General features: G+C 39.7%; 1 long non-coding RNA gene across 4 annotated transcripts in view; it reads left to right on the plus strand.

Moving 5' to 3' along the window:
• The window catches only part of LOC120369154, a 172,413-nt gene extending 165,950 nt beyond the window's left edge, over window positions 1-6,463 (plus strand). For all 4 annotated transcript variants that reach the window (XR_005582968.1, XR_005582969.1, XR_005582966.1 and 1 more), the window contains 4 exons: window positions 3,771-3,942; window positions 4,158-4,264; window positions 5,082-5,193; window positions 6,240-6,463. This is a non-coding gene — a long non-coding RNA (uncharacterized LOC120369154). The remainder of the gene's footprint in view (window positions 1-3,770; window positions 3,943-4,157; window positions 4,265-5,081; window positions 5,194-6,239) is intronic.
• The last annotated feature ends 18,838 nt before the right edge of the window (window positions 6,464-25,301 follow it).

Consider the following 25,301-nt stretch of genomic DNA (forward strand, 5'->3'; position numbering starts at 1 on the left):
AGTCATGGCTATTGCAACTATAGGGATGGTCATCTTACAGCAGCTGGGAGTCAAACGAGTCCCAAATTGTGACCTGTCCCAACATATGTTGTGGCCTCTTTTATGTCTTAGTGAAAAGATGACATCTCTGGTAGCACAATGCCCCCAAACACCATACTGGGATTTTGGTTCAATACTAACTCAATGGGAAGAGTCCTACCCACTGAATCACTAGCACCACCTTTAACAGATACTAGATGTGGAAGCAGCTCTTTGAATAGATATACAGAAACATAGAAAAATATTCAAAACCAGCAAAAGGGTTGTGGTTTGGCAATTTGCTGGAAAGTTTGCATACCTACATATCCAGACAAATTCTGTAGTTCTTCCCATAATTTTGCTGAATTGCTCTTTGTGATTGTCATGAATATAGAAGATACTTTCAAATCTGAGGGAGAAGGATGTTTGTTCTCTTTTGTTGCTCCCTTTCCAAATGGAGGGAGAAGCTAAGCAGGCACAATATCTCTTGAAAATATACCTGGCATAATTCATCTATAATCACAGAAATTGTAAGTAGGGCAAGGAAATGCATTAGGTTATCCTTCGTTTGGGCTTGTGAATTTTCCTATTCTACAAAGGTAGTTTTATTCCTGTTTTTGTAACTGTGAAGCTGAGCCCAGAGGGGAATCCTCTGTATTATAAATCTTTTTATTACCCTGTAAAGTTACCTTCCATCCTGATTTTGCAGGTGTGAGTCTTTTATTTTTTTTCTTTATAAATAATGTTATTTTTAAGAACCTAAATAATTTCAGTGTCCTAAAGACAAAGGGTCTGGTCTGTGCTCACATTGCTAAGGCAATTGCTTGGTAGTTTATTCTCAAGCCTCCCCAGGAAAGGGGGTGAAGGGGTTGGGGGGATATTTTGGGGAGATAGGGATTCTAAGTGATCCTTCCCTGAATTTCTGTGTAAATCACTTGGTGGTGGCAGCAATACCGTTGAAGGGCAAGGAAAGGAATTTGTGCCTTGGGGAAGTTTTAACCTAAGCTGGTAGAATATAAGCTTAGGGGGTCTTTCATGTGGGTTCCCACATCTGCACCCCAGAGTTCAGAGTGCGGGGGAACCCTGACAGTGATACTACCCACTTTCACTTTGCTTATACTTTTACTGTAAAGCTGTAGAATCCTGAAGCTGTGGTAGTTACCGTACTAGCATCTGTTGCCTGTGGGTCTTAAATAGCAGCATCACCCAAAGAATGTTACATACAAGAGTGAATGGCAGGTGGTACCTGCCAAGCAGAGTGCATATAATTGGTTCTGCAACTTCAGCATCAAAAGTAGAGAGGACACTTAATTATTCAGAAGTATTAGGAACATTGAAGGTTCAACCTTATTTGAGTTCTAAGCCTTTTCTTATTCTGAAACTCTTTTGTCCAATCCTTTCTGTGATAGGCACAGAAATCATGTACAATATAATTAAGTTTAGGAGCTTGATGTCAGACTAATCAAAAATAAAAGTTATTTTAATGCAGCATGTTGTGGAGGTTTGTTTTTAACAAAATACTTTTTAGCCCTGCAGCGTCCCTAGAATGTCAAAGGTTCTCTTGCTCTGTTGCAGCTATGTGACATAAACAAAATTTAATCCTTTAAATAGCCCTAGAGTAGTTTTAAGCCTCAAATGCTTAAAACATAATTATGCCTAGAGTGACTGAAAACATATGCTTAGGGAGGGGTGGGGGTGGAATTCTGCATTATGGAACAATTATAAAATATTCAGTATTAGAGAACTACTTCAGCTTACCCAGCCTATTAAGGGATTCACAACCTGGTAGAGACCCCAACTTGTCCTGCTAGTGGAGGGGCAGAAAATCTCACTCTCCTCCAGTAGTCATCTTGATCTCAATTAACACACTGAAAATGATTATTGTCATTTTTCATCCATTTGTAGACTTCAAATAAAACTGACATTTAAATTTAAGATTTGATATGACAGCTTAAAGGTAGTTAAGACATTAAAACCATTATTTCATGAGTTCATTTCACAACATCATATAAATATTGTCAGTGGGATACAGTCTTCCTCTTGTCAGAAAAAGGATTTACTAGGCATGTTGTATCCACATTCTGTATGACATTTTGCAGGAATACTTATTGCTGAGCACCACAGAGAGCTGCTTTTTAGACCCTAATTCAGGAAAGCACTTAAGCGTCTGCTTAAATCCAATTGACCTCAATGATTAGTTGGTTTGGATAACGCAGAGGGTATTTATAATTGTCTATTGAAATGGGAAATACTTCGACACTGACTTAGCACCTACTTCAAAAGGGCTGAGTCAAGCAAAGAGTGAATAGACCCACACCCAATACCAAAAGATGGTTGTTGCTATGGTTTTGAAGGGCCATAAGAGGACATTAAGAAATTACCTGATCATCTTAAATATGAAAGTTTCCTAAGACAAAGTTGCTGTCTCCAACAAGGAGTATGTTGATAAGCTGATAAGCTTAAGATAATCATCTGTGCATATCCTGGTGTCAAAAAATAAAGGGATAATTGCATACAGAGGAAACTTTGTGTGCTTGGATGAGACAAGCAGACTGCTAACAAAAGGTGCATCTAATGCAATTTGGCCACACTAAAGATGACAGCATACTTTATATTAGAGCTGGTTGGACATTTTTTTTGATGCATGCAAAGTGTTTGGCAGAAGTGTTTTGCAGAAATGTATCTGATTCAAAGAAAATTTTGTTGGGAAGATTTCTCAGGTCCAGTTTGGAATTTCCAGCAAGTGGGGAAAGTGACAAGAATAGTCTTTTGGCTAAGGCACTCACCTGAGATATGGGAGATGCTGGTTCACATCCCTGTTCTGCCTGATTTGGAGTAGGGCCGTGAACTTCAGATGCTCTCGTCCTAGGCAAGTGCCATAACCACTGGGCTCTAGAGTCAGTCTGTCGCTCTGCCCCAATAAGTATTTATACAAAGTGAATCAGCTCTAGCAGGAGAGATTGAGGTTTTGTAACACTGAATCAGGCAGAGCAGGGACTTGAGGCTTGGTCTCCCGTATCCCAGTTGCGCACCCTACCAGTGGATTAGTGGCGTGTGTGTAGGGGTTTTTCTCTGTCTTCCCTTTCTCCTTCTTCCCCCCAAAAGTCTAGAGTTGTTTTCTTTTTGCATTGGAGTGTAAACTCAAAATTTTTCATGGAACAGAATAGTTGTTCTCCAACCAGCCCTACCTTAGAGTCTGGAGCTGATGACCAATCAGATTTCTGTTGCTTGATCCCAAATAATGTAACAAGAAAACGGTTACCATTCTTAAAAAGAAGTGAGTAGTCAGGAGTTGTGTTGGCTATCCAGTGTTAGAGCAGAATGATTCCCTAAAGTGTGTACTCTTGAGAGTGCTTAACTACTGCAACCAGAGCATACAGCACTACAAATATTAAGAAAACACTTCAGTGCATAAACTGGCTATTAAATGGACCAGGAAGGAATATTTTCCTCTATAAAGGGTATTGTTCTAGGTGCTATATAATTTGCCTTATTGCTTTCCATAACATCAGGTACTGACTCCTGTTTCAAATACAAATTGAACTTGATTGACCAAGGGTCAGGTCTCATCTGCAAATCCTATTATAACCTACTATCAAAGCATCCTATCTATTTGTTCTGTTTGTACAGCAGCTAGCACAATGGGGGCCTGCTCTGTAATTATGGCTCGTAGGCTTTATGATAATAAAAAATAATGATCACACCAGTATACTTACATTAGGATGTCATTTATTCTGCTCTCTGATTGACAGATTTATTCAGTGAACTGACAGATGTATCAGTGGATACTACAATGAATTCCAGTGCAAGAGAGGAAGAGTCCTCCACGCCTGTCACTACTTCAGTGTTAAAAAGCAGAGTGTCCTCATATGTAAATCCACAAGAGTAGAAAAAGTTTTGTTGGGCCATATAATCCAACCCTCTGTAAGTACAAAACAGGATTGTTCCCTGTTGTGAATAGATCAGTTCCTTTCCAGTCTTGAATGTTTGGGTTTTTTTTTAAAAAAGGCATAAGGTAGATTAGAGGCTTAGTACATCATACTGCAGTCTTAAACTGGACTCTTTAGATTTCATTTTAAAATGCAGTATCCTAATTTTTTGGATCATCTCCCCAACTGTCCTTATTTTTTCTTTGCTAGGTTAAAAATTCCTGCACAAAAGACGTCTATATATTTCATAGCAGATAAAATTCTCCACCTTCAGCAAAACTGAAATACCCGTCTGGAGGAACCCACAAATAAAACAAGTAAAAAAAAAGACTAGCATTAAGGAAAATTATATAAAGAATTAAGTATTGGACAGAGATGAAATATATTTGGGGAATATCTCATGAGAGAAAAAAGTCAAGCCAGATTTACTGAGAGAAAAACCTGACATTTGAATAAAATGAATATGCTTCACTTTTACAATGACTGTAAGAAGAGGGAAGTAACGGAAAAACACTTGATACCTAAATCCATACAATTCTGAATGCAGTATGTTTTACCACTCAATTTTTTTGTGTTTAAAGATTTATAAGCTCAAAGTCAGCGTTAAGTAAAGCAATACTTGGTGTCACTAGCCTCTGTTTGCCAGAAGCTGGGGATGGGCAACAGAGGATGGATCACTTGTTGAATACCTGTTCTGTTCATTCCCTCTGGGTCACCTGACATTGGACATTGTCAGAAGACAGGATACTGGGCTAGCTGGACCTTTGGTCTGACCTAGTACGGCCGTTCTTATGTTGTTTAGTATATGGTCCTATATTTATATTATTTAGGATCACCGCCCTTCAAAGCTATTATCATTAGGAAAAGAATACACATACAGACTTTTAACATATAGGGTTTTACCAAATGTTCATATACAAAACAGTGTATGTCTCATAATAAAAACTTGCCCAATTAATAAGAAACAAAACAAACTTCCACAGATCAGTTACTGCTGCCCCTCTGCCTCCCCAAGCAAATTTTCTTACTGGTTCTGGACAAGTGTTAAACTCTGGTGTTAGTGCAATAGTGCTGAGAATGACAATGTTTAGCCCTAATGTCACTCTACCTGATTCTTCTCTCTCACTGATTCAGGAGTCCATGAAGACGGCTGACATGAGTCACCAGGAGCTGGGCTGTTTCTCTTGTGGAAGGCAAGTGAACAATGGGGATGAAGTGCACCATTTTTGTCAATTGGTTGACCACGGTGAGGACTATGGTGTGCTAGTTAGTTAGGGGGAGCTTGACTATAAAGGCCAGGGTCATGGCTACCCAGGGTCTGGACGGGGTCTCAGAAGGCATTAGGGTACTTGGGGGTTTTGAGCACAGTATTTGTGCGGGTGCATGTGTCATAGCATTCAACATACAAGTGGATCATTGTGCACCTTCGGGGTCACTAGAAGGACTGGGGAAAGTTGTGACAGAGCTGTAGCTTGCTAACGGCAAGTTGTGACAGAGCTGTAGCACCTGTAACTGAATGGGTCCTGGCAGAACATACAAATGACCCTTGAGATAGCAACACATCCTGAATCTGGTATTGCCCTTGACATCCTCCTCATGTGCATTGGGCGGTGGGGGACTCCTCTGCAGATGAGTGGATCAGAGACATGAGAGCTGCACTAATTGCACAAGTTGTTATGATTTATGGCTTCAGAAGAGATTGTAATATTTACAGTCAAGGTGAGAAAGTATCAATACATGGACAAGGGTTTTAGTAGATAGAATGGCAAGGATAGAATGGATTCTGGAGATGTTCTTTTAAAAGAAGAATGACACAATGTGGAAGGAGAAGGAAAGGAATAAAAATTTATGCCAAGGTTGTAAAAGAGGATAGTGAAATTCTCCACAGTGATGCTGAGTACAAAGGAAGCAGCACTAATACAGAGAGATTTGTAGCTTTGGGGTGGTTATCATATATGTTTACTGTGGACACTGTAGCTGATAGGAACTGCTCTGATGGAAAGCTTGGAACAATGGGTGATTGTACATTAAATATGAACTACAGTGCTTAGAAACAATGGCTTGACAGCCTGCATTCTGCATTTCCTTGCTTCTGTGAGCTTCAGATACTAATTATTTTAATTCGGTCTTTGTATTTAATCACGCACACTTGTTGCTGAGTTGGTTTTTCAATTTGCTTAGTCTCTAATGCAAAGAAATTAAACAAGATGACAGAATACACACACAGAGTTGTGGGTTTTTTGTTATTGCAGCTTAAGAGAAACTGACACTTTAATGTTTTTTTTATTCCAGAGAATCTCCATTATACTGAAGAGGAATTTTTGCTACTGAAATAATCTATTTTTGCTATTTAAATAATTCTAGCCTTGCATCTAGAACTTGTGGGGCAGGGAGAGGGTTAAAATAAACTGCAAACCCCAGCCATATTGTAGCAAAAATAAATAAATCATCCAGAAAATGAAACTTTACATAGCAAAACTATATAATTTTTAGTGATGAGGGAGTGGTGAGTACAAAAGGTCCAAAAGGGAATAATCATCCAAATATTTGGATGCTTATTCCAGCTATGGAGGGTCACCCCACTTTTCAGCCCCATCTCCATAAAAGAGGCTCCAGATGAGAAACCAGTCTGAATAATTTTCTCAGATGAAGTATCTATAATATGTGCTCTCTGTCTAAAGTAGTCAAGAAAAAAGCTGTTTCTTTTCAAGGAACTTGAGGTCTGGAGTATTTATAGAAATCACTAAGTTTCCTGGTTCCACAATTTACCACATATCTTTGATACCCCGTCTTATACTTTCCACCATATTTGTCCTATACCCACTAATCCATCTCTGCAGGGACTGTTTAATATTCGAGTAGCTTTAACCAGCTTTTATCTTTTTTTCAATTAACCTGTCAGGAAAATGTTCTATTTCCCCTAATATGTGGCATTTTCCATCCCTGATTGGACCAGACCAAAGTCCAGGACTAACAATATTTAGTCCTGCACAACTGATAGCTTTAAGGTGTGACACCTTAATAGAATGTTAGAAATGGAAGCTTTATACCATTGGAAAGGGGAGATTTCCAGCTTGACAATGGGAGCCTGCAGTTGTTGATGTTGGACCTTAGAATCATGTCTTTTTAGTTATAGAAAAGTTGTTTTTTAATAGTCCCATATGACCCTATGCAGTTGAGCACATGATAACTAGTTGACTTGATGAAGAGATACAAACTAACATCAACAAAAATGTTTAACTCTAAAGCATGTTATAGTGCTCCTCGACGTTTGGAATGACTCACGTAACTCATTCACGGCTTCCCCCTTTGTCAGTGGTATGCCCATCCCAAATTCATGCAAACTCATGCTAATGAACACTAAGATCACTGTATTATTCTCCCATTTGTGCATAAACAGTAAACACATAATAGTTTTCAAAACACACTGTAAAGCCATGGCACTCTGTCAATTGACTGGTATGATGCAGATTTACCATATGATGAATATGTTGCTGGAAGGGTGTCAGTCTCAATATCCATTCCACTTCATTTTGTCTGCCACACACTGGTTAAAGGAGGTAAACAACTGCCTATATTACTGATTACCAATAAACAAGTTTCAGACAACAAATAAGGCCATAACGTATGACACTCAAGAAAGACAGGATTTCCCCTATATAATTAATGGGTTGCCTATATAATTAATGGGTAGGCATGTTTGCTTTTTAAACCAAAGCAAGTACTGAGTATTTATAACCAAGCACTATGTAGTTGTGATGCTTCCCAGGGGTACTCAGGGTTGTGAGGCTCCTCATTACCACCTGCCCTTAGCATAAGGAAGCTTTCTCTGGGCCGGCTGGGGGTCAGTTCCCCAACACCACTGGCCATGGGCAATATAAGCACTCCTTTCTAGGCCTACATAGGCCCCGATCTCTTTCTATAGGTTAGTGATAGGCACACTCCAACCCCTGAGCCTTCTGAGCATCTCCTTTAGTGTCAAGCCCCTGTTCCACTGCAGTATTCCCTGATTCGCTGCTTCCAATAAAGCAGTTCACCCTTGCTTATCAGTTTCACCTCAGATCACTGCTATGCTTAACACACAGCGCTTGGATATATTTATAGTAGGGCTGTCAAGCGATTTAAAAAATTCATTGCAATTAATCGTGCAATTAATCACACTGTAGAACAATAATAGAATACCATTTATTTAAATATTTTTAGATGTTTTCTACATTTTCAAATATATTGATTTCAATTACAACACAGAATACAAAGTGTACAGTGCTCACTTTATACTTATTTTTTATTACAAGTATTTGCACTGTAAAAAACAAAAGAAATAGTATATTTCAATTCACCTAATACAAGTACTGTAGTGCAATCTCTTTATCATGAATGTTGAACTTAGAAATGTAGAATTAGGTACAAAAAATAACTGTTTGTTTTATTTTTGAATGCAATGTAAAATTTTAGAGCCTACAAGTCCACTCAGTCCTACTTCAGCCAAGAGCTCAGGCAAACAAGTTTGGTTACAATTTGCAGGAGATAATGCTGCTCACATCTTGTTTACAACATCACCTGAAAGTGAGAACAGGCATTTGTATGGCATTATTGTAACCAGTGTCGCAAGATATTTACATGCCAGATGTGCTAAAGATTCATCTGTCCCTTCATTCTTCAACCACCATTCCAGAAGACATGCGTCCATGCTGATGACGGGTTCTGCTCGATAACGATCCAAAGCAGAGCAGACTGACGCATGTTCATTTTTATCATCTGAGTCAGATACCACCAGCAGAAGTTTGATTTTCTTTTTTGGTGGTTTGGGTTCTGTAGTTTCCGCATCGGAGTGTTGCTCCTTAAAGACATCTGAAAGCATTCTCCACACCTAATCCCTCTCATATTTTGGAAGGCACTTCAGATTCTTAAACCTTGGGTCAAGTGCTGTAGCTCTCCTTATAAATCTCACATTGGTACCTTCTTTGCATTTTGTGAAATCTGCAGTGAAAGTGTTCTTAAAATGAACATGTCCTGGGTCATCATCCAAGACTGCTATAACATGAAATATATGGCAGAAAGTGGGTAAAACAGAATAGGAGACTTACAATTTTCCACCCAGGAGTTCAGTCACAAATTTAATTAACACATTTTTTTTTAACAAGCATCATCAGCATGGAAGCAGGTCCTCTGGAATGGTGGCCGAAGCATGAATGTTTAGCAGATCTGGCACTTGCAATGCCGGTAACAAAAGTGCCCTGTGAATGCCTGTTCTCACTTTCAGGTGACATTTTAAATAAGAAGCAGTCATAAATGTAAACAAACTTGTTTGTCTTAGCAAGTGGCTGAACAAGAAGTAGGACTGAGTGGACTTGTAGATTCTAAAGTTTTGCATTGTTTTGTTTTTGAGTGCAGTTATGTAACAAAAAAAATCTACATTTGTAAGTTACACTTTCATGATAAAGAGATTGCACTACAGTACTTGTATGAGGTGAATTAAAAATACTATTTCTTTTGTTTATCACTTTTGCAATGCAAATATTTGTAATACAAATAATATAAAGTGAGCACTGTACACTTTGTATTCTGTGTTGTAATAGAAATCAATATATTTGGAAATGTAGAAAAACATCTAAGATATTTACTATATTTCAATTAGGGGGTTTCTATTGTTTAACAGTGTGATTAATCATGATTAATTTTTTTAATCACAGTTAATTTTTTTGAGTTAATCGCATGAGTTAACTGCGATTAATCGACAGCCCTAATTTACAGTGAAAACAAGTAAATGTTTATTAGTACAAAGATTCAAGTAGAAGTATTGGAAACAAATGATTACATATAAAATCATAGCATGTTTTCTAGAGCTTAGGCTTATTTAACTAGATATTTTCATGGCTTCTAGAGCAATGCTCACTCAAAGCCCTTCCCATGTGTTACAGGCAGGCTTGGCTCCAATGAAACATTCATGAGACAAGTCAGGCTGTGAGTTTGCCTCCTTGGTGAAAGATCCCTGGTGTCTGTTTGGACCCCCAGATATATCAAAAAAAACATTGTCCTTATCATAGACAGGTCGCCTGTCCTGCATTTTTTTTCCAGTGTATTCCTTTCTTGTAGATTTCACAATCTCTTAATCAGCATCTGGCTCAATATGAAAGCAGGTATACAGTGTGAGACAAACAGCACACAATGACCATTCAGGGAAATAAGCATCTGTTACCCTCTGCCTGAAAGAAATCTGTCAGAAACATGTTACCTCCTGGCTACCTGCCTTAAGAAAATTTCAGTATAGACTCCTTAAATAATATCAGTACATTCATTTTGCAATGATTATGGTGATCTCGTTAGAGATCTCACATGCCACACCCTTTAGTGAATTATTATGCATATATCCAACCCAAAGGATCCCTGTAAAACTTTGTGCATGCACCCCCCGACCTCTGCCAGTTGGCACGAGGGTCCGTGGGTCACAGTGCTACTTTGAGATCCTTGGATAAGAGGACATTATGGAAATGTAAAGTCTTTACAACATCAGCACACTCTCAGGACCTGGGGGACTTTATAATTTTTTGTCCCCGGCTATCCCCTTAACACTCTCTTTGGTTAAGAGGACAGTTGGAGCACTGGTGGCTGAAATCCTGTGCTTAGTCTCTGACTGACTGCTTATGAAGTGGTGCTCTGCACAGAAAGCACATCACTCCAGTTCTCCATATTCTGGCCTACCCTCCAATTATTGTCTCTATAGGTCTTTGACCGGTAAAACCTAACATTGTTTGCACCTAGCCATCTCTGTCCCTGTGTGATATTGCTGTGCCTGTGATCAGCAGGGTCTTCTTGTCCTAATAGCCCACAGTGTAAGAGAGAGGAGACAAGTGTCAGGATGTTTTCTATGAGGAGTTCTTGACTCTGGAAGTTACCCTATTAGGCCAAAGGGGAGAGTATGTCTACACTGCAATTAAAAACCTGCAGCTGGCCCGTGCCAGCTGACTCAGGCTGCAGTGTAGACTTTTGGGATCAGGCTGGAGCCTGGGTTGTATGACCCTGAAACATGGGAGGGTCCCAGAGCTTGGCCTGCAGCCCAACCCTGGAAGTCTACACTAGAATGAAACAGCCTCAGCCCCACAAGCCCAAGAGACACTGTGATATCAGAGAAACAAAGAGCATGCAAAGTTACCCAGCAATTTCTTCCATCATAGGTAGGTTCTTCCAAGGTGACTCTGTGGAAGGCATACAAAGACTACAGAGCTAAATATCACAAACCAGGAGATCGGGAGGGGGGGCGATTCTGGGAAAGTGTTTCACTTAAATCATTTAAATTCTGAAAGTTGAACTGGGATGTCCCAAGACATTGGCATTGGAAGATTTATGGATCTTAGTTTCTGGGAACAAGCCCCACAGTAATGATGTGCATTTACAAATGTAAAACCACAAATCATGCCATGTTTTCTCAAAGACTTATGAAAAACTGAAACACAAAGGACAACTCTTATGTGGAGCAGATCCACCCCAGCTCTTCATACAAAGCAAGCATTGTATTTTAAACAGGGCCACATCAGCTTTTGAAAAACAGAACCAGTCCACAGACCACTAATTAAAATGTAAAAAACATCCTAACATCCTCAACAAATCACTTCCCACGAACAGAGAACTCCTGAACTGGATGACCAATTGAGAAGAAGAGTCTTTGGCAGGTTAGGAAAAGTTTAGCTGAAGGTCCTCCAAATTTGGAGTGGAAGGAAACATGTTTCTGATCCAGGGTTCCAGTCTTGGCCTTTCTATGTTATTATATAAACATATCAGTAAAGAAAAGCAGATAACTGGTGTATCTTGCATGTATGAAGTAATTTTTTCTTTTAATTTTTTATCCTGGAATTGATATTCAATCATTTACATTTTATGTAAAAATATAGTGCTTTAATTAACTGGTTATGATGAGATAGATGGGGCAGTTACTCATTTTTTTTAATACAGCCCATAAAATGTAGTGTCCTCACTGGCTTTTCAAATCACTCAAAAATAATGTTGTGTACCGTACCAAAACACAGTTCCATTCTCCAGCTCAGCTATTGCCATCTGTTCAAATTCTTTTTTGGTATCTCACACCACTCACTACATTAATGGCTTATCAGGACTTTACATACTAGGAATTCAAAATTAAGTTGTGGTAACTAAAGCAGACATTAATTAGAACAACTTGCATTCAGCTCACTAATTTTGTTTATAAGTTAATAGGGCAGTCATTGAAAATTGGGTGAGTTTGGCAGCAGAAAAAAGTCATTTTAAAAATGCTTTAAAACTTCTCATCTTTGATCATATTGACATTTCAATAAGAAAACTGGCATGTATTTAGATCTTCAGATAAATTGAAAATTGGGTGAGTTTGGCAGCAGAAAAAAGTCATTTTAAAAATGCTTTAAAACTTCTCATCTTTGATCATATTGACATTTCAATAAGAAAACTGGCATGTATTTAGATCTTCAGATAAATATTAAAAAAGCAGAAAATCCAAGAAAACCTATAGTTTTCACGGGGCTGAGATAAAGTTTGTATTGCATATGGGGAGCAACTATTCTTTGTGTGTGTGTTTGACATGTTAGCTTAAGTATTCAGCTCTACTGATATTAGTAGAAATACATGATTTGTGGCTTCTTTATTACTTCCATTGTGTTTGGATAATACCCCTTACTGTGGATACCATATCTGACCTTTCCCACCTTGTTTAAAAGCTCCATTGCCATACAAAGTCAGATGTTAAACACCCACAAAACATATTTAAAAATCTGACTTAAAAAGGGGGATTGAAAATTTGAGAAGCATTTCTTACATTCAGCAGATAGTTGGCTAAAATCTGTAGTTATTCTATCGTGTTAAGAAATGTGTCCTTGTATCTTGGCCACATTTTAGCATAGGCAGTAGTTACTTTATCTGCTTATATTACCTGCGGAGAAGGTATTCTTTGTCCCTTTCTGTTCCTAAACTGTTTAGCATCATATATGCGATCATAATGGTGGCTCTATTCCACCCTGGCAGAGGTGCCTGTGTTTTGCTGATAAAATTGCCCCTATATTGTATGTGTAGTTTTGCAAGCTGTTTAATTGCTTGCAAAGAAGGCTACTGAATTTGAATCAGTAAATATGTCTTGGAACTACTGTAATATTATGGAAAAATCATTAGATGAGCTTACATATCTTTTAATTGCAAAAGAAAATACTCCTCACATTATTAGTGAACCCAGAAAATGTACACTTTTTCCCCGAATTACAGGGTGTAAACAAGATCATAAAGGTTATATAACTTCAAGACCAAAAGAGTGGTGAGCAGGAGGGGAAACTGATTATGCATAGTTCTATAACTGTTGAAAAAAGCAAATAATGCTTATTGCTGAATCTACCTAGAAGTGTGATGCCACCAAATTAGCCTCAAGTCATAAATTTAAGTTACTTTCTGTCTAGCTGTTTTAAAAATATACAACTGTCAGTTCAGCAATACCATTTATGTTAAATGTATCTGATCAGCTTTCTTATAAAATAAAGTATTCAGGTTTTTTGGACCATATCTTGCATTCCTTAGTCAGGCAAAATTCCCATTGAACTTTGTCTGAGTAAGGAGAGCAGAATTTGGCCCTTAAAGAGTAAAGTCTAAATGATGATGTAAAAAGGCTTTTCAGCTTTTACTGTGATACTCAACAGTTTAAGGTAAGACCAAAAAATAAAAATAAGAAAAATAAAAAATCAGAAAACAAAATGTACTCATTCAGCATGGGAAATGGCGTAATAAGATTGCTTTTACCTTAAGTTTATGTATTGGAATAAATCTTGTGACCATTATTTTAATTTATTGTACATTTTTATCTAATAGCATCATCTATTTGTCCTATAACTCATACCAATTGTACCCTTCTTGATCCAAATTACTCTCATGTGTCACATTGTACAGAATTTTTACTGTGCACACCTCTTTAATCTCAATAAACATAATTATTGGGAGCACAGAGCTCTTTTCTGTGATCTGAATTCAGCTTTGTTCAAAACTCGCAAATCTAGAGGTATTAGCTGTCAGAATTCATGGTTCATTAAACTAATTAGGTTATAGTATTTCAGTAGTATTTTTAATAGACTACAGCCCACATTGCAACATCTGATTCAATGCACTTTTGTCATCATTAAAAATATAACTGGATTTGAGTTTGAGGTAATATAATGCATGCACAAAGTACTATATTTATATGATAATTAAGAAACAAATTGTGCCTTTTGGCACTAACCCACACTGGGACAGTGAAGAATTGTACCCCTTCAGAGCGTGCAGCATACTCCCCAGTGCTTCCCTTCTCCCCGCCCATTCATACTCCATTTGGGGTGTCTTGCACATGAGGGAGCAGTCTCTGTTTTCCACAGAGCACAGGTACTGCAGTTGCTCCCAGTTGCAGTTCAGGGACACAAGGAGAGAGAGAAGACAGCTTCTTGTGCCTTCTCCTTACACGCTCATAGAGTTCCCAGGTACCATCTGGCTCTGTGAATACCAGAAAAGTTAGTACAGTGTATGTCTTGTAGATACTGTTGCTCTGTTCGAATATTTGTTTATGCATATCACAGAATTTTCACTTGCACAGCCAAGGGATTGGTCCATCCAACTCTCTACTAATCCAAAGCATGCTTAGTCAGACAAGTTAGAAAAATAACCATTCATCCTCATAAAGATGTAATACTCAGGGTGATAGTAACTTTAGGCAAGAATTAGAAATTTAAATGGTCATGTACAACAAGCAGTAATTATGGTTGACTTGACCTCTCTGTTTAGGGTTCGTAAACCAACACTTGGGAGATCTGAGTTGAGATGGGGGAGCTCCAGATGGGTTTGTGTCTTTTCTATTGCTACAACTGAAATGGCTCTCTCCCAAGGTGCCTACATCACATCTTCATATGGCTGCACAGTACTTCTGTCACTTTGGACAACTAAATACAAGAAAAATCAGAAACAGAAAGTTGACATGTTCTTGCTTGAGGCGGCATCATAACAGCGGGAATCCTGAGGTAATTCAGTGAAGCTGTCTGATAAGACAAAGTGGAGGTGTGAGACAGTTAGATATAGGAGGTCAGGCACCACTGTGAGAAGTTTCAATGACATATATTTAAATCTATACATGATTGGGTAATTGTTGTTATAAATAATAGAGCCATTGAGGTACAATGTAGAAAAGTACCTTATATAAAAGAAGTATATTAAAATCCAAATTTGAATTTCTTCTTTAAACAAAAAGAAATTATTGATGTTTTTGCTGATTTGGAGTTGGTCATGCAAATCCATATTCATAAAGAGTAGTCCTCACTCATACAAATATTTCCATTGACATCAGTGGGACTACTTGCATGTGTGAAGCCTTGGACTGAATATTTAACTATTGTGTCTATCATTTTGTTGCTAGGTATATTGTCTATAATTTTTTAATAAAAAGAGGGAAAACAATTTAGCTACAAATAGTATATAGAAAGCGTTGCCAGCCTTAGGTCTGGTCACTGATATAGATAAGTAATATGTGAAAAGGAGATATGTGATAATTGCTTTGCTCTCCTGCAGTGATGTTATTTTCCAGAGGAATAATGGATTTGGTATACAACTAGTCTAAGTAAAACTCCTTACTGTATTCCAAAATGCCCCCCCCCAATAGATTGTCAATACTTTTCTCTTGTATCTATGTAGATACTTTCTAGATATGTGGAAAAATACATTTAAATATACAAAAGACATATCACCTGCACTTGCTAAATATGCACATGTAGGGCCCAAATCGTCTCCTACAGAAGTCAATAACAAATCTCCTACTGACTTCACTAGGTTCACCAGCAGGCTCTTAACATGTATTTGACAAGTGTAGATTAGTTTGTAATTCCTGGTGGTACTGTATAGCATATTGGTAAGGTTTCCATAATATGTCTTGTAAAAATAATTTGTTCTCCATATCATGAGTCTTCACTTAGGCACTCAGGTATTAATTCTTTACTGAGAATTTCGGCAGAGAGAACTGTCTTAGTAAGGTGATTTGTAGGATTCTCCTATATATCAGTGAGTAAAGCATGGAGTTTTTTTTCTTAATTGCCTGGATAAGTGTTAAACTCTAGCATTAGTGCAATAGTACAATACTCCTGATAGTTCAGTGTCTGAGAATGACAATGTTTTGCCCTAATGTCACTGTGCCTGATTCTTCTCTCACACTGGTGTAATTTGGGGGAACTCAGAAGTCAGTGGAATTATATAAATTTAAGTGAGAGTAGCATCCCTGGCTATGGGTCTATCCATGTAAAGATTTTTTTCATCACAACCATAACTTTCATGACAAACTGATCCTTAAATTTTTTCATAACAGCTCATGATGTTTGCCCCATCCAGACTGTTAGTGTGTAAGACTCCATGCACTTTTACACATTTGACTGTGGCCTGTTTAGTGGAATAAAGAGATTGAGAGAAATTTATTGCACAATAAAGGACATTTAAACCAGTGTAAGAGGAGTTTCAGGCCCATCATGTCTAAGCGCCCAATTAAAAAAAAGAAATCTGTTCTACTGGAAGGGCGTTCTCAGTGGAATACCTTCACCTCTGAAATCTGCTTCCTCCTTCTGGTCTGTCAGACCAGGTCTACTGATCTTTGGACACAGTCCAAGGCCTACTTCTTCATGTTGGCTTTTACTTGAATGAGGGCTGTTGAGCTGCTATCAACTTTATTTTATGCAAGAGTCTGTCTCTTAAGTTAAAGAAACTGTTAAGGTTTTTTGCCTTCAACTTTTGTATGCATACCCTAATTTTATAACTACAGAGCTAGAAAAACTGATCAAGGGTATGACCCCATTTCCAGTTACATGAATGGCAAAAATCCCATTGACTGCAATGAGAACAATCAGGCCCCACACTGTTATCAAGCAATTGATTAAGTTAAATTTAAAAAGATGAGAAAGTAAGTTACTTGAAACATACATTCCAGTCATTAGCCTGTTGGCACTGCAGACTTTTATTGCATTAATATTGCCATTCAGAGACTATAGTGAAACCTCTCACTTCTTGCTTGCTTAAGTAAAAATGACCAGTCTCCTAATATGTTAAGGTGGAATCTCCTGGAATGCTTACATTAGCTGTCATTTGCATTCATGTGGTTATTACAGAAAACAGTACAATTAGCATGGTACCCAAATGTATTAATGTTCTAGGTTTCATTTTACAATGACAAAATTTGCTCTGTCTCCCTGATGTAATTTTAATTGAGTCAAATAACTGGGGAGTTTTGATTTTGTGGTTCTTTAGAGAGAGAGAGAGAGAGAGAGAGAGTGTGTGTGTGTGTGAAAGTAATCTTGTTTTTTTTAATGTCTAATGATTTTGTTTAAATATTAGAGCATGCAGGATAACATTTAAAATGAAGTCCGAAAATTCTACACTCATTCTTATGCCAAAGTGTGGTGGACAAACTTCTTTTCTCATGTGTGTACAGCAGAGTAGATTATTTAAATCAAAGTGATTCAAATCCTTGAAGTTTAATCATGTTTTGCATTTGTACTTTAGTTATTCTCATAAAGAAAGACCGATTCTCATTTTAATGGTTACCAACTAACATATTGATTTGCAACTAAATATAGCCTTTACACGAAATTAGTGCTTCTTTTTGATAACCAGGAGGATGTGTTATATTCAGGCAATTATGTAGCTTAGCTTTTTACTACGTTAATTGTTTACTTGCAATTTGTCAGGCTCTATTTGGATGGAAATTCAAATTCAATTAAAGGCATAAAAACAACATTTTAATTTTATTATTAAATAAAATGGCCATAAATATGCTAGATACATAGAAAAAATATCAAAATATGTTTTACATTTAAAACCAATGTATTAAACAAAGGAAGTATCGGGTGTTAATTAAGTGATTTTATTATTTCTGGTCAACCTGTCCATCAAAAGTTTAGAACTAGAAGATCTCATGCTCTCACCTCATTTTATTCATATATTGGAAGAGGAAAACAAGTTTTCCTACTTTGTCAACTCCCAGTTGGTTTCTTAACTTTAAAAGAACAAGTCATGAACTGAAATAGCTGAATAAACTGAAATCAAGAAAGTATTCTCTCTGCACCAATAGAAGAGGCTACCGTTGTCAAAAGCTGGTTTTAGCACTTCAGCAAAGTATGGTTTCAGGTGTTTAGCCAGTGAATTCCACCAGTTCAGTGGTCTGACTTTCTTTAAAACTTGACAGCAAACAGGCACTGCTTAATATTAATTGTTGTATTTAATGTAAACAATTTTAATAGATTATATGTAAGTTTAGGCCTTAACATAGGTTGTTAATTTAAAATGTAATTATAAATATAATTAATTATTACAAATAAATCTGTAGTTAACTTAAATGAAAAGAAATTTTGAAATAAAAAACAGTTTTTTATACACTCTCATGTATAGGCTACAGTACTAGATACTGCATTCAATGGCAGAATGCGGCATGTTAACTATTTTAGACTGCCTAGCATTTGAGAATAAATTGCTACAGATCTTTACTGTAGAACCCGCATATCTTCTTACTGTGTGTTCCTTTCTATGCATCCAATGAAGTGGGCTGTAGCCCACGAAAGCTTATGCTCAAATAAATTTGTTAGTCTCTAAGGTGCCATGAGTACTCCTGTTCTTTTTGCTGATACAGACTAAAACGGCTGCTACTCTGAAAACTATAGAGACAATATTTTCTGCTGTAGGTTCTCTGATATTTTATTTTATTCCATTAGGTCCTACTGTTGCTTTAAGATGTTACTTTAACATTTGGAGTACATTTTTCTTTTCATTCCAAACTGTAGAAACCAACCTCCCTAAATACTGGAATTCTTACAACTAGGGATCATCTTGAATCTCAACAGTCTCAAACTTAGGAAATCTATAAAGGGATTTTCTGATGAGGCTAATCTACTGGTATGGCTGTAAGTAAATTTTGACACATTTTAGAATCTTCTCCAAACCTGCCAATCAATCTACCCTAGATTTCCACATAGTCGCCTGGTTTGTGGAGTATTATTTCACGTGTGTGGAAGACATTATTTTCAATACACAGATCTTGTTTGCCTCTAATGGCTGATGTATTATGCAGACCTTAGTACCAGGGGCGGCTCTATGTATTTTGCCGCCCCAAGCACGGCAGTCAGGCGGCTTTCAGCGGCATGCCTGTGGGAGGTCCGCCAGTCCCACGCCTTTGGCATACCCGCCACCGAATTGGTGCCGAAGCCACAGGACCAGCTGACCTCCCACAGAAACGCTGCCGAAGGCAGCCTGACTGCAGCCCTCACAGCGACTGGCAGGCCACCCCCCGCAGCTTGCCGCCCCAGGCACATGCTTGGTGCGCTGGTGCCTGGAGCCGCCCCTGCTTAGTACACATTCGACACTGTGGAGTGCATCTCATTTATATTTACAATTACATTAATTTGGCTGTTTTAAACTGCATCCTAGATGCACTGTTATACAACTTAAAACAATCAATAGAAGAGAGAAACTATTACCCTATTTCATGCCTTGTCATCATATTTGAATCTATACAGACAACCTTTGCCTATCCTTCAGGACATGAACCAAGGGGGGGGGCGGGAAACACACACACACACACTTTAAGTAGAGGAACTTATGGATGATATCTTTCCTTGATGTTTAGAAGATTTCTTCAACAAATGTTAAAGGGTGTGCACCAAGGCTTTAATATACCAGATACAATATAAAACTTGTTTCTCTTTTGCTTATAGCAATGTCAAGCTGCATGATCCTGGAGCTGTGCTGAAATTTTACCTTGAATATCCATTGCTAAGGTCACTGAAACATCTTTGGCCAGTTGGTTGTAAATAAGTTATGTATAATCTTTTGTCATCTGTCAAACTACTACATTAAGGAAGTTATACAACAGAAGTAACTAATCCCCTCTGTATATAAAGTTATGAACAATATTAAAAAGGTAGGGAAACTGCATTAATAGAAAAATAAGGATCACAGTCAAAATGACAAGTAAGTAGGGCAGCCACTTTGGGTGATGAGAAGGAACAGTCTTGGATTTGGAGTGAGGGGATAGCTGTTTTATCATTTGACCCATTCCTTTAGAAAGCTCACCTTGTAGTTCAAGGCAAGCAGCAAAGGTTTCAGCATGTCAGGCCTTCTCCTGCCAGCCTGAAGCAGGACCAGGCTAAAAGACACCCATGGAGAGCCCGGGGTCTTCATGTGTGCGGGTAAAAGGAAAGTGGATCCTGTTCATAACCTGCCATGGTGGGAGGATAATATAAGGCCTTTTGCTCCTGGCTTCCTTTTCCTGAGACTGTGGAAAGAGGAAGAGAATACCCATCCTCCCAGCTCCCTGAGGACAATGCTCTGCACAGGGAGCAGGGAGCATGGTGGTTGTGGGGAGCATAGTGACTCAGAGAGCATTTGTGGGTGTGTGGCTGGGAGAGAAGTAGCGTGTGTATTGTGGTGTCAGGAGACTTGGAAAGAAGGATATGACAGTGAGCAGGTGAGAAAGAAGTAATGGAATTGTACTCTTCACCATTTTCTTCAGCAACTGGAAGGAAAACCTCCAACTCCCCATTCCTAGTGTTGTTGACTAGCATTTGCCCCAATTACCCAATCATCTGCCAGCAATGCTCTTCCTACTTTCAATTCCAACTTGTTCCAATTAAAATACATCAGTCCTGAGGAATGCAGTTTTTCATCTAGTAACATGGGACATCTGGTTTACTAATGCAGCTTTTACCACCATGGACAGTGCCCCTGTTCTCTTACATTAAGGCTTCTCTTATGCTGTTTCTTTTTGCTTATGTATGTAACTGTGTGTGTCTACATGAGCATATTTTAATGCAGCAATAATATGATATAACAAATATGAAGAGAGAACATTCAATTAAATTGTGGAATAGTCTCCCAAGGGAAGCAGTGGAAACCCACATGGATTGCAACATTTAAAACTAGACCAGACAAAGTACAAGCAAATGTACTCCAAAGAAAGATTCTGCTCTGTGAGTGGAATGGACTTTGCCTCTCTCAATCCTGAGACTTTTCCATTCTCCTCTGCTGGGGAAGAGAGAGAGGAATCCAGCCCAGGGAGCCTGTTTTGGTAGTTCAGGACTACGCCTAATCCCTTGCAGCCTCCCTGGGCTGCTTGTACCTTTCCTTGTTCATCAGCATCTCTCCCTGGACTGCAGATTCTATTGTTCCCGCTTTGTGGTTCAGGCACCTTGGCAGCTCCTTCTCAGCCAGACACTGAGGAGCCTCTTTAAATCCTCCACTCCACATTTTTCTGTGAAGCACAATCCAGTGGCCAGAGTTATCTGTTCTCTTCTTAGGGCAAGAGTCCATAACCCCTTTTCTTGGAGCCATGCTGTATCTCTGTTATTCCACCTCTCCATAAGACAGGAGCTGGGTTCTGATTCAAGCCAGCTACAAGCCCTCAGTCCATTTCTCCTCCAGTTAACTTTTTTCCCCCAATCAGCCCTTCCAGTTTTAGTCTTGGAGAATTCAATAGGCAGGCTAGTCCCTTTTCCCAGCTCATCCCCAATGGTTGGGTTACAGGGAAGCCTTACCTCACCCGCTCTGCAATGCTCCTGGTCCTCGGCCCTTAAAGGAATAGTAATGGGTTTCCTCTCCCTCAAGTACTACTTACCCCCAGGACTGCTTCCTCTTTACCCATATGTCCCGTTTCCCATATCCTTGCCTTCATCAGACCTCTCCAACTCTTAATGGGCTATGACTAAAGATGGAGGTGAACTGACCACTAGGACTTACTATCCTTAAGGGGCAGCCTAACTCCATCACATTCATAACAGGACACTTTTAAAACTGTGGAAGCCATTCTAATGATGTCTGTGACAAACACCCAGATTAACTCAGATACCTGATGGAATAGTACAATAGTGCTTCCTCATGCAAATTAAATGTTCTTAAATAAATAAATTAAAGAAGATACTACCAGAGAAAAGCAGCAAAGAAGACTGTGACTAATGCATCCTAATTAAGCACCATGTTTGATAACCTAGCATTCTGAGTATTATTCAGAGGAGCTGTTTTAACTATAATGGAAGCCAAAATAGTCAAGATTAAAGGTAGAAGATTCCTTTCTGAGAAGGGGAATCTTATAGGGAGGGCATAGTGCAGTTAAACTAAAAGAATTAATAGTGTAAATTCTGGACATAGCTTTTACCCTAGCGTTTAAGAACATCTGTTTGGTGTGTGACTAAACCAGGGCCGGCGCTTCCATTAGGTGACCCTAGGTGGTCGCCTAGGGCAACAGGATTTGGGGGGCGGCATTTTGCCACCCTCGGCAGAAATTGGGCGATGGGAGGTCCTTCCGCTCCAAGTCTTTGGTGGTGGGTCCTTCACTCACTCCAGGACCTGCCGCCAAAGTGCCCCGAAGACGCGGAGCGGAAGGATCCCCGCCGCTGAATACTCAGAGGAGGAGCGCTGCCGCCTAAGGTGGCAAAAACCCTGGAGCCACTCCTGGACTAAACTAGACTGACAGGTTCTAGTACCTTGGTGGCTGGGCCACGGAAGATAGTGAGTTTGAACATGACATACAGTACAGATTGGAGAGTGCTGTAAGAGTGTGGAAAAACATCTCAGGGGTAGTGTATGACAAGCATATGCCACTGAGACTAAAAGCCCAACTGTATAGAACAATGGTGCACGCACAATGCTGTATAGTGCAGAAGCATGCTTTATACAGTGACAGCAGGTTCAACACCTACAGGTGTTTCAGATGTCTGCGCTATATGAGGAGTTACAGTAGAACCTCAAAGATACAAACACCAGAGTTACAAACTTACCGGTCAACCGAACACCCTGTGGAACCAGAAGTCCTCAATCAGGCAGCAGTGCAGACAGAAAAAAAAAGGGCAAATACTGTACTGCCTTGGGCTTTAGCCATATGGGGCTGGTCCTGCAGCTGCAGGGTGGGGAGTGTTTAGGGCTGCAGGCTGGAGGGGGCAGGGCTTGGGGCTTCTGACCCTTGGGAGCACCAGGGCTCAGGGCTTTAGACCAAGGTGGAGGAGTGCTAGGGCTCTGCTCCCAGTTTCAGCCTTGTGCGGGGCGCTAAGGCTGGCTTCAGCTGCGCCAGGGCTTTAGATATGAGGGGAGCACCAGCTTCTACCCCAGCACTCCCCCTGTAGCTAGAGCCCTGGTGTGCCCCCCCTCCTGAAGCTAGGAGTGGAGCCCTGGGGAGCCCTGAGCCCCAGCACCCCCTGCGGGGCTGAAGCCCAGAGGCCCAACACTCCCCCCAGGCTGAAACTGGGAGTGGAACTGTGAGGCTAAAGCCACAAGCCCCAGCACTCCCCCATGGTTAACGCACTGAGCCCCAGTGCTCCCTGAGCCCTCTGCCTGGAGCCCTGACATCCTGGTGCCCTGAGGGTCAGAAGACCTGACTCCCCCACGCCCGGAGCCATAACTCCCCTCCAAACCTGCAGCTGAAGCCCCAACTCTGCATGTGACTGAAGTCCATAACCTCTTCTTCAGAGTTACAGAACATGTCAGGGTTATGGACAACCCATTCCCAAAGTGTCCATAACTCTGAGGTTCTACTGTACATGAAGAGACAGATTTTGAAATGAAAGTATTAGGATGGAAGTCAAATTCAGTAATGTGGCTGACAGAATACAAAAAGTGCAATTTTGCTGGTTTCGAAACATGCAGAAGATGAATGAAAGGGACCTGGTGAAGACAGCATGGCAGGGAGAGTGTGGTAGGAAAGAGATCCCAAAGGAAGCTGAGGAAGCGATGGATGGATAATATAAAAAAAGATGGTAAGCAGGTGTATCTTAATGCTGCCATAGCCAGACCAAGATGACACATGCTTGCACAATGATGGACTCCAGTTGCCGAGGTAACAGGAAGAAGATGATTTCAGAGGATCTAGTTCTCCTATCAAAAGTGTACATGATAGAACCAGGCATATAGTACTTTCCAGACATTGTACAATTAAACTTTTTATAATTATAAAGGATAGCATTTCAGGGGTGAAACATGGCTGCCATTTGCTATGACTGCAGTCAGAAAATACCTTCCATCTTATCCAGGTTAGTTTGGTGGGTATGGTGTGGAAAATGCCATAGATCGGAAGCATTTTCATCCATAAGAAGACAAACTATTTTCACACAAGTTTACTAAGTTGGGTGGATCCTATGTCCAAAAAGTTAAGGTTGCACAATTTAACCACTCCATGACTTAATCACTGATTACATACTGTTTTATACTAACAGATATTGAAGCTTAAATTGCTTCTCACCATTTCTCTATGTTTACCAGAAAATGGCACAGGTGAAATGGAGGATAGAATTTTTAGCCCTGTAACTGAAACCTAGTTAACACCAGTAGGTGTGTAAAACATCATATAATCCAGATCACTCTCCCATATGTATGTTGACTCAGTAGGGTTAACTGGAATAGAAAGAAGTAAATTTTCTTTTTCAATAAAATCTACAGAGGTATACAGGAAGCAGATCTGAATAAAGAGGTGCCATTTTTACATAGTCACATGAGTAGAACCACACTTTAAACAGAAGTGGACAGGGGTGAAAGTAACACAGAAGACTTACTGGTACAGGGGCCAGCTCTGGCCCCTGGAAGGGATGGAGCCTCAGGCGGAAGGGGCGGGGCTGGATCCCCCAGCCAGCCCTTCTGCGCTGCCTGGCCCATGTCGCCCAGGGCTCCAGTGCTACCGCGGCGGCCGGAAGCTTGAGCTGCTGTTGCCTGGTCTGTGTTACTTATGATAAACAGAGATCCAGTACTCAGGCTGTAAGTCAGGTTCCATTCATAATCACCACTCGACATGAAACAGTTTTAATTCTCTAACATTTAAAAAGTTTTATTAAAGAAGTAACATCACCAGTTCCAGGTGACTAGTACCGTGTATGTTTGGAATATTGGATTACTTAATAAAGTGGCCAGTTTAATGGGATGGTTCAAATGCTACTTCTAGTTTAGTTTCCTAGTTTAGCATAAACATGTTGCTGTTTATTTAGGTAGTAAATTGCTGGAGGTATGTGGACTGCCTTAGGAACTTAGGAGAGCTGCTCCGTGAAATATAATTAACAAATTTCCAAATTGATGGAAGAGTGCTTTCCAGGGCTAGCCCTCCTTCAGCCAAGTCACCCATGGCAGAGAGCAACCTCCCCCACCCCCTCTGATAAAGAACAGTTGATCAAGGTGGGATTCTGAGAGTGGTCTGGCTGCACCCACACTACAGTAGCCACTCTATGCACACCTGTGGGACTTAGCCCCAGCCCCATTTGAGAGGGACCCCAAACTGAGTGGAACTGCAATGAGGCATGTAAGCTCATAGCACCACTCAGGTTTGGCCTGGCAGCCCTTGTGTCATAAGCGAGGGGCCACCAGGCC

This window comes from Mauremys reevesii, linkage group 7 (assembly GCF_016161935.1).
Source record: "Mauremys reevesii isolate NIE-2019 linkage group 7, ASM1616193v1, whole genome shotgun sequence".
NCBI lineage: Eukaryota > Metazoa > Chordata > Testudines > Geoemydidae > Mauremys > Mauremys reevesii.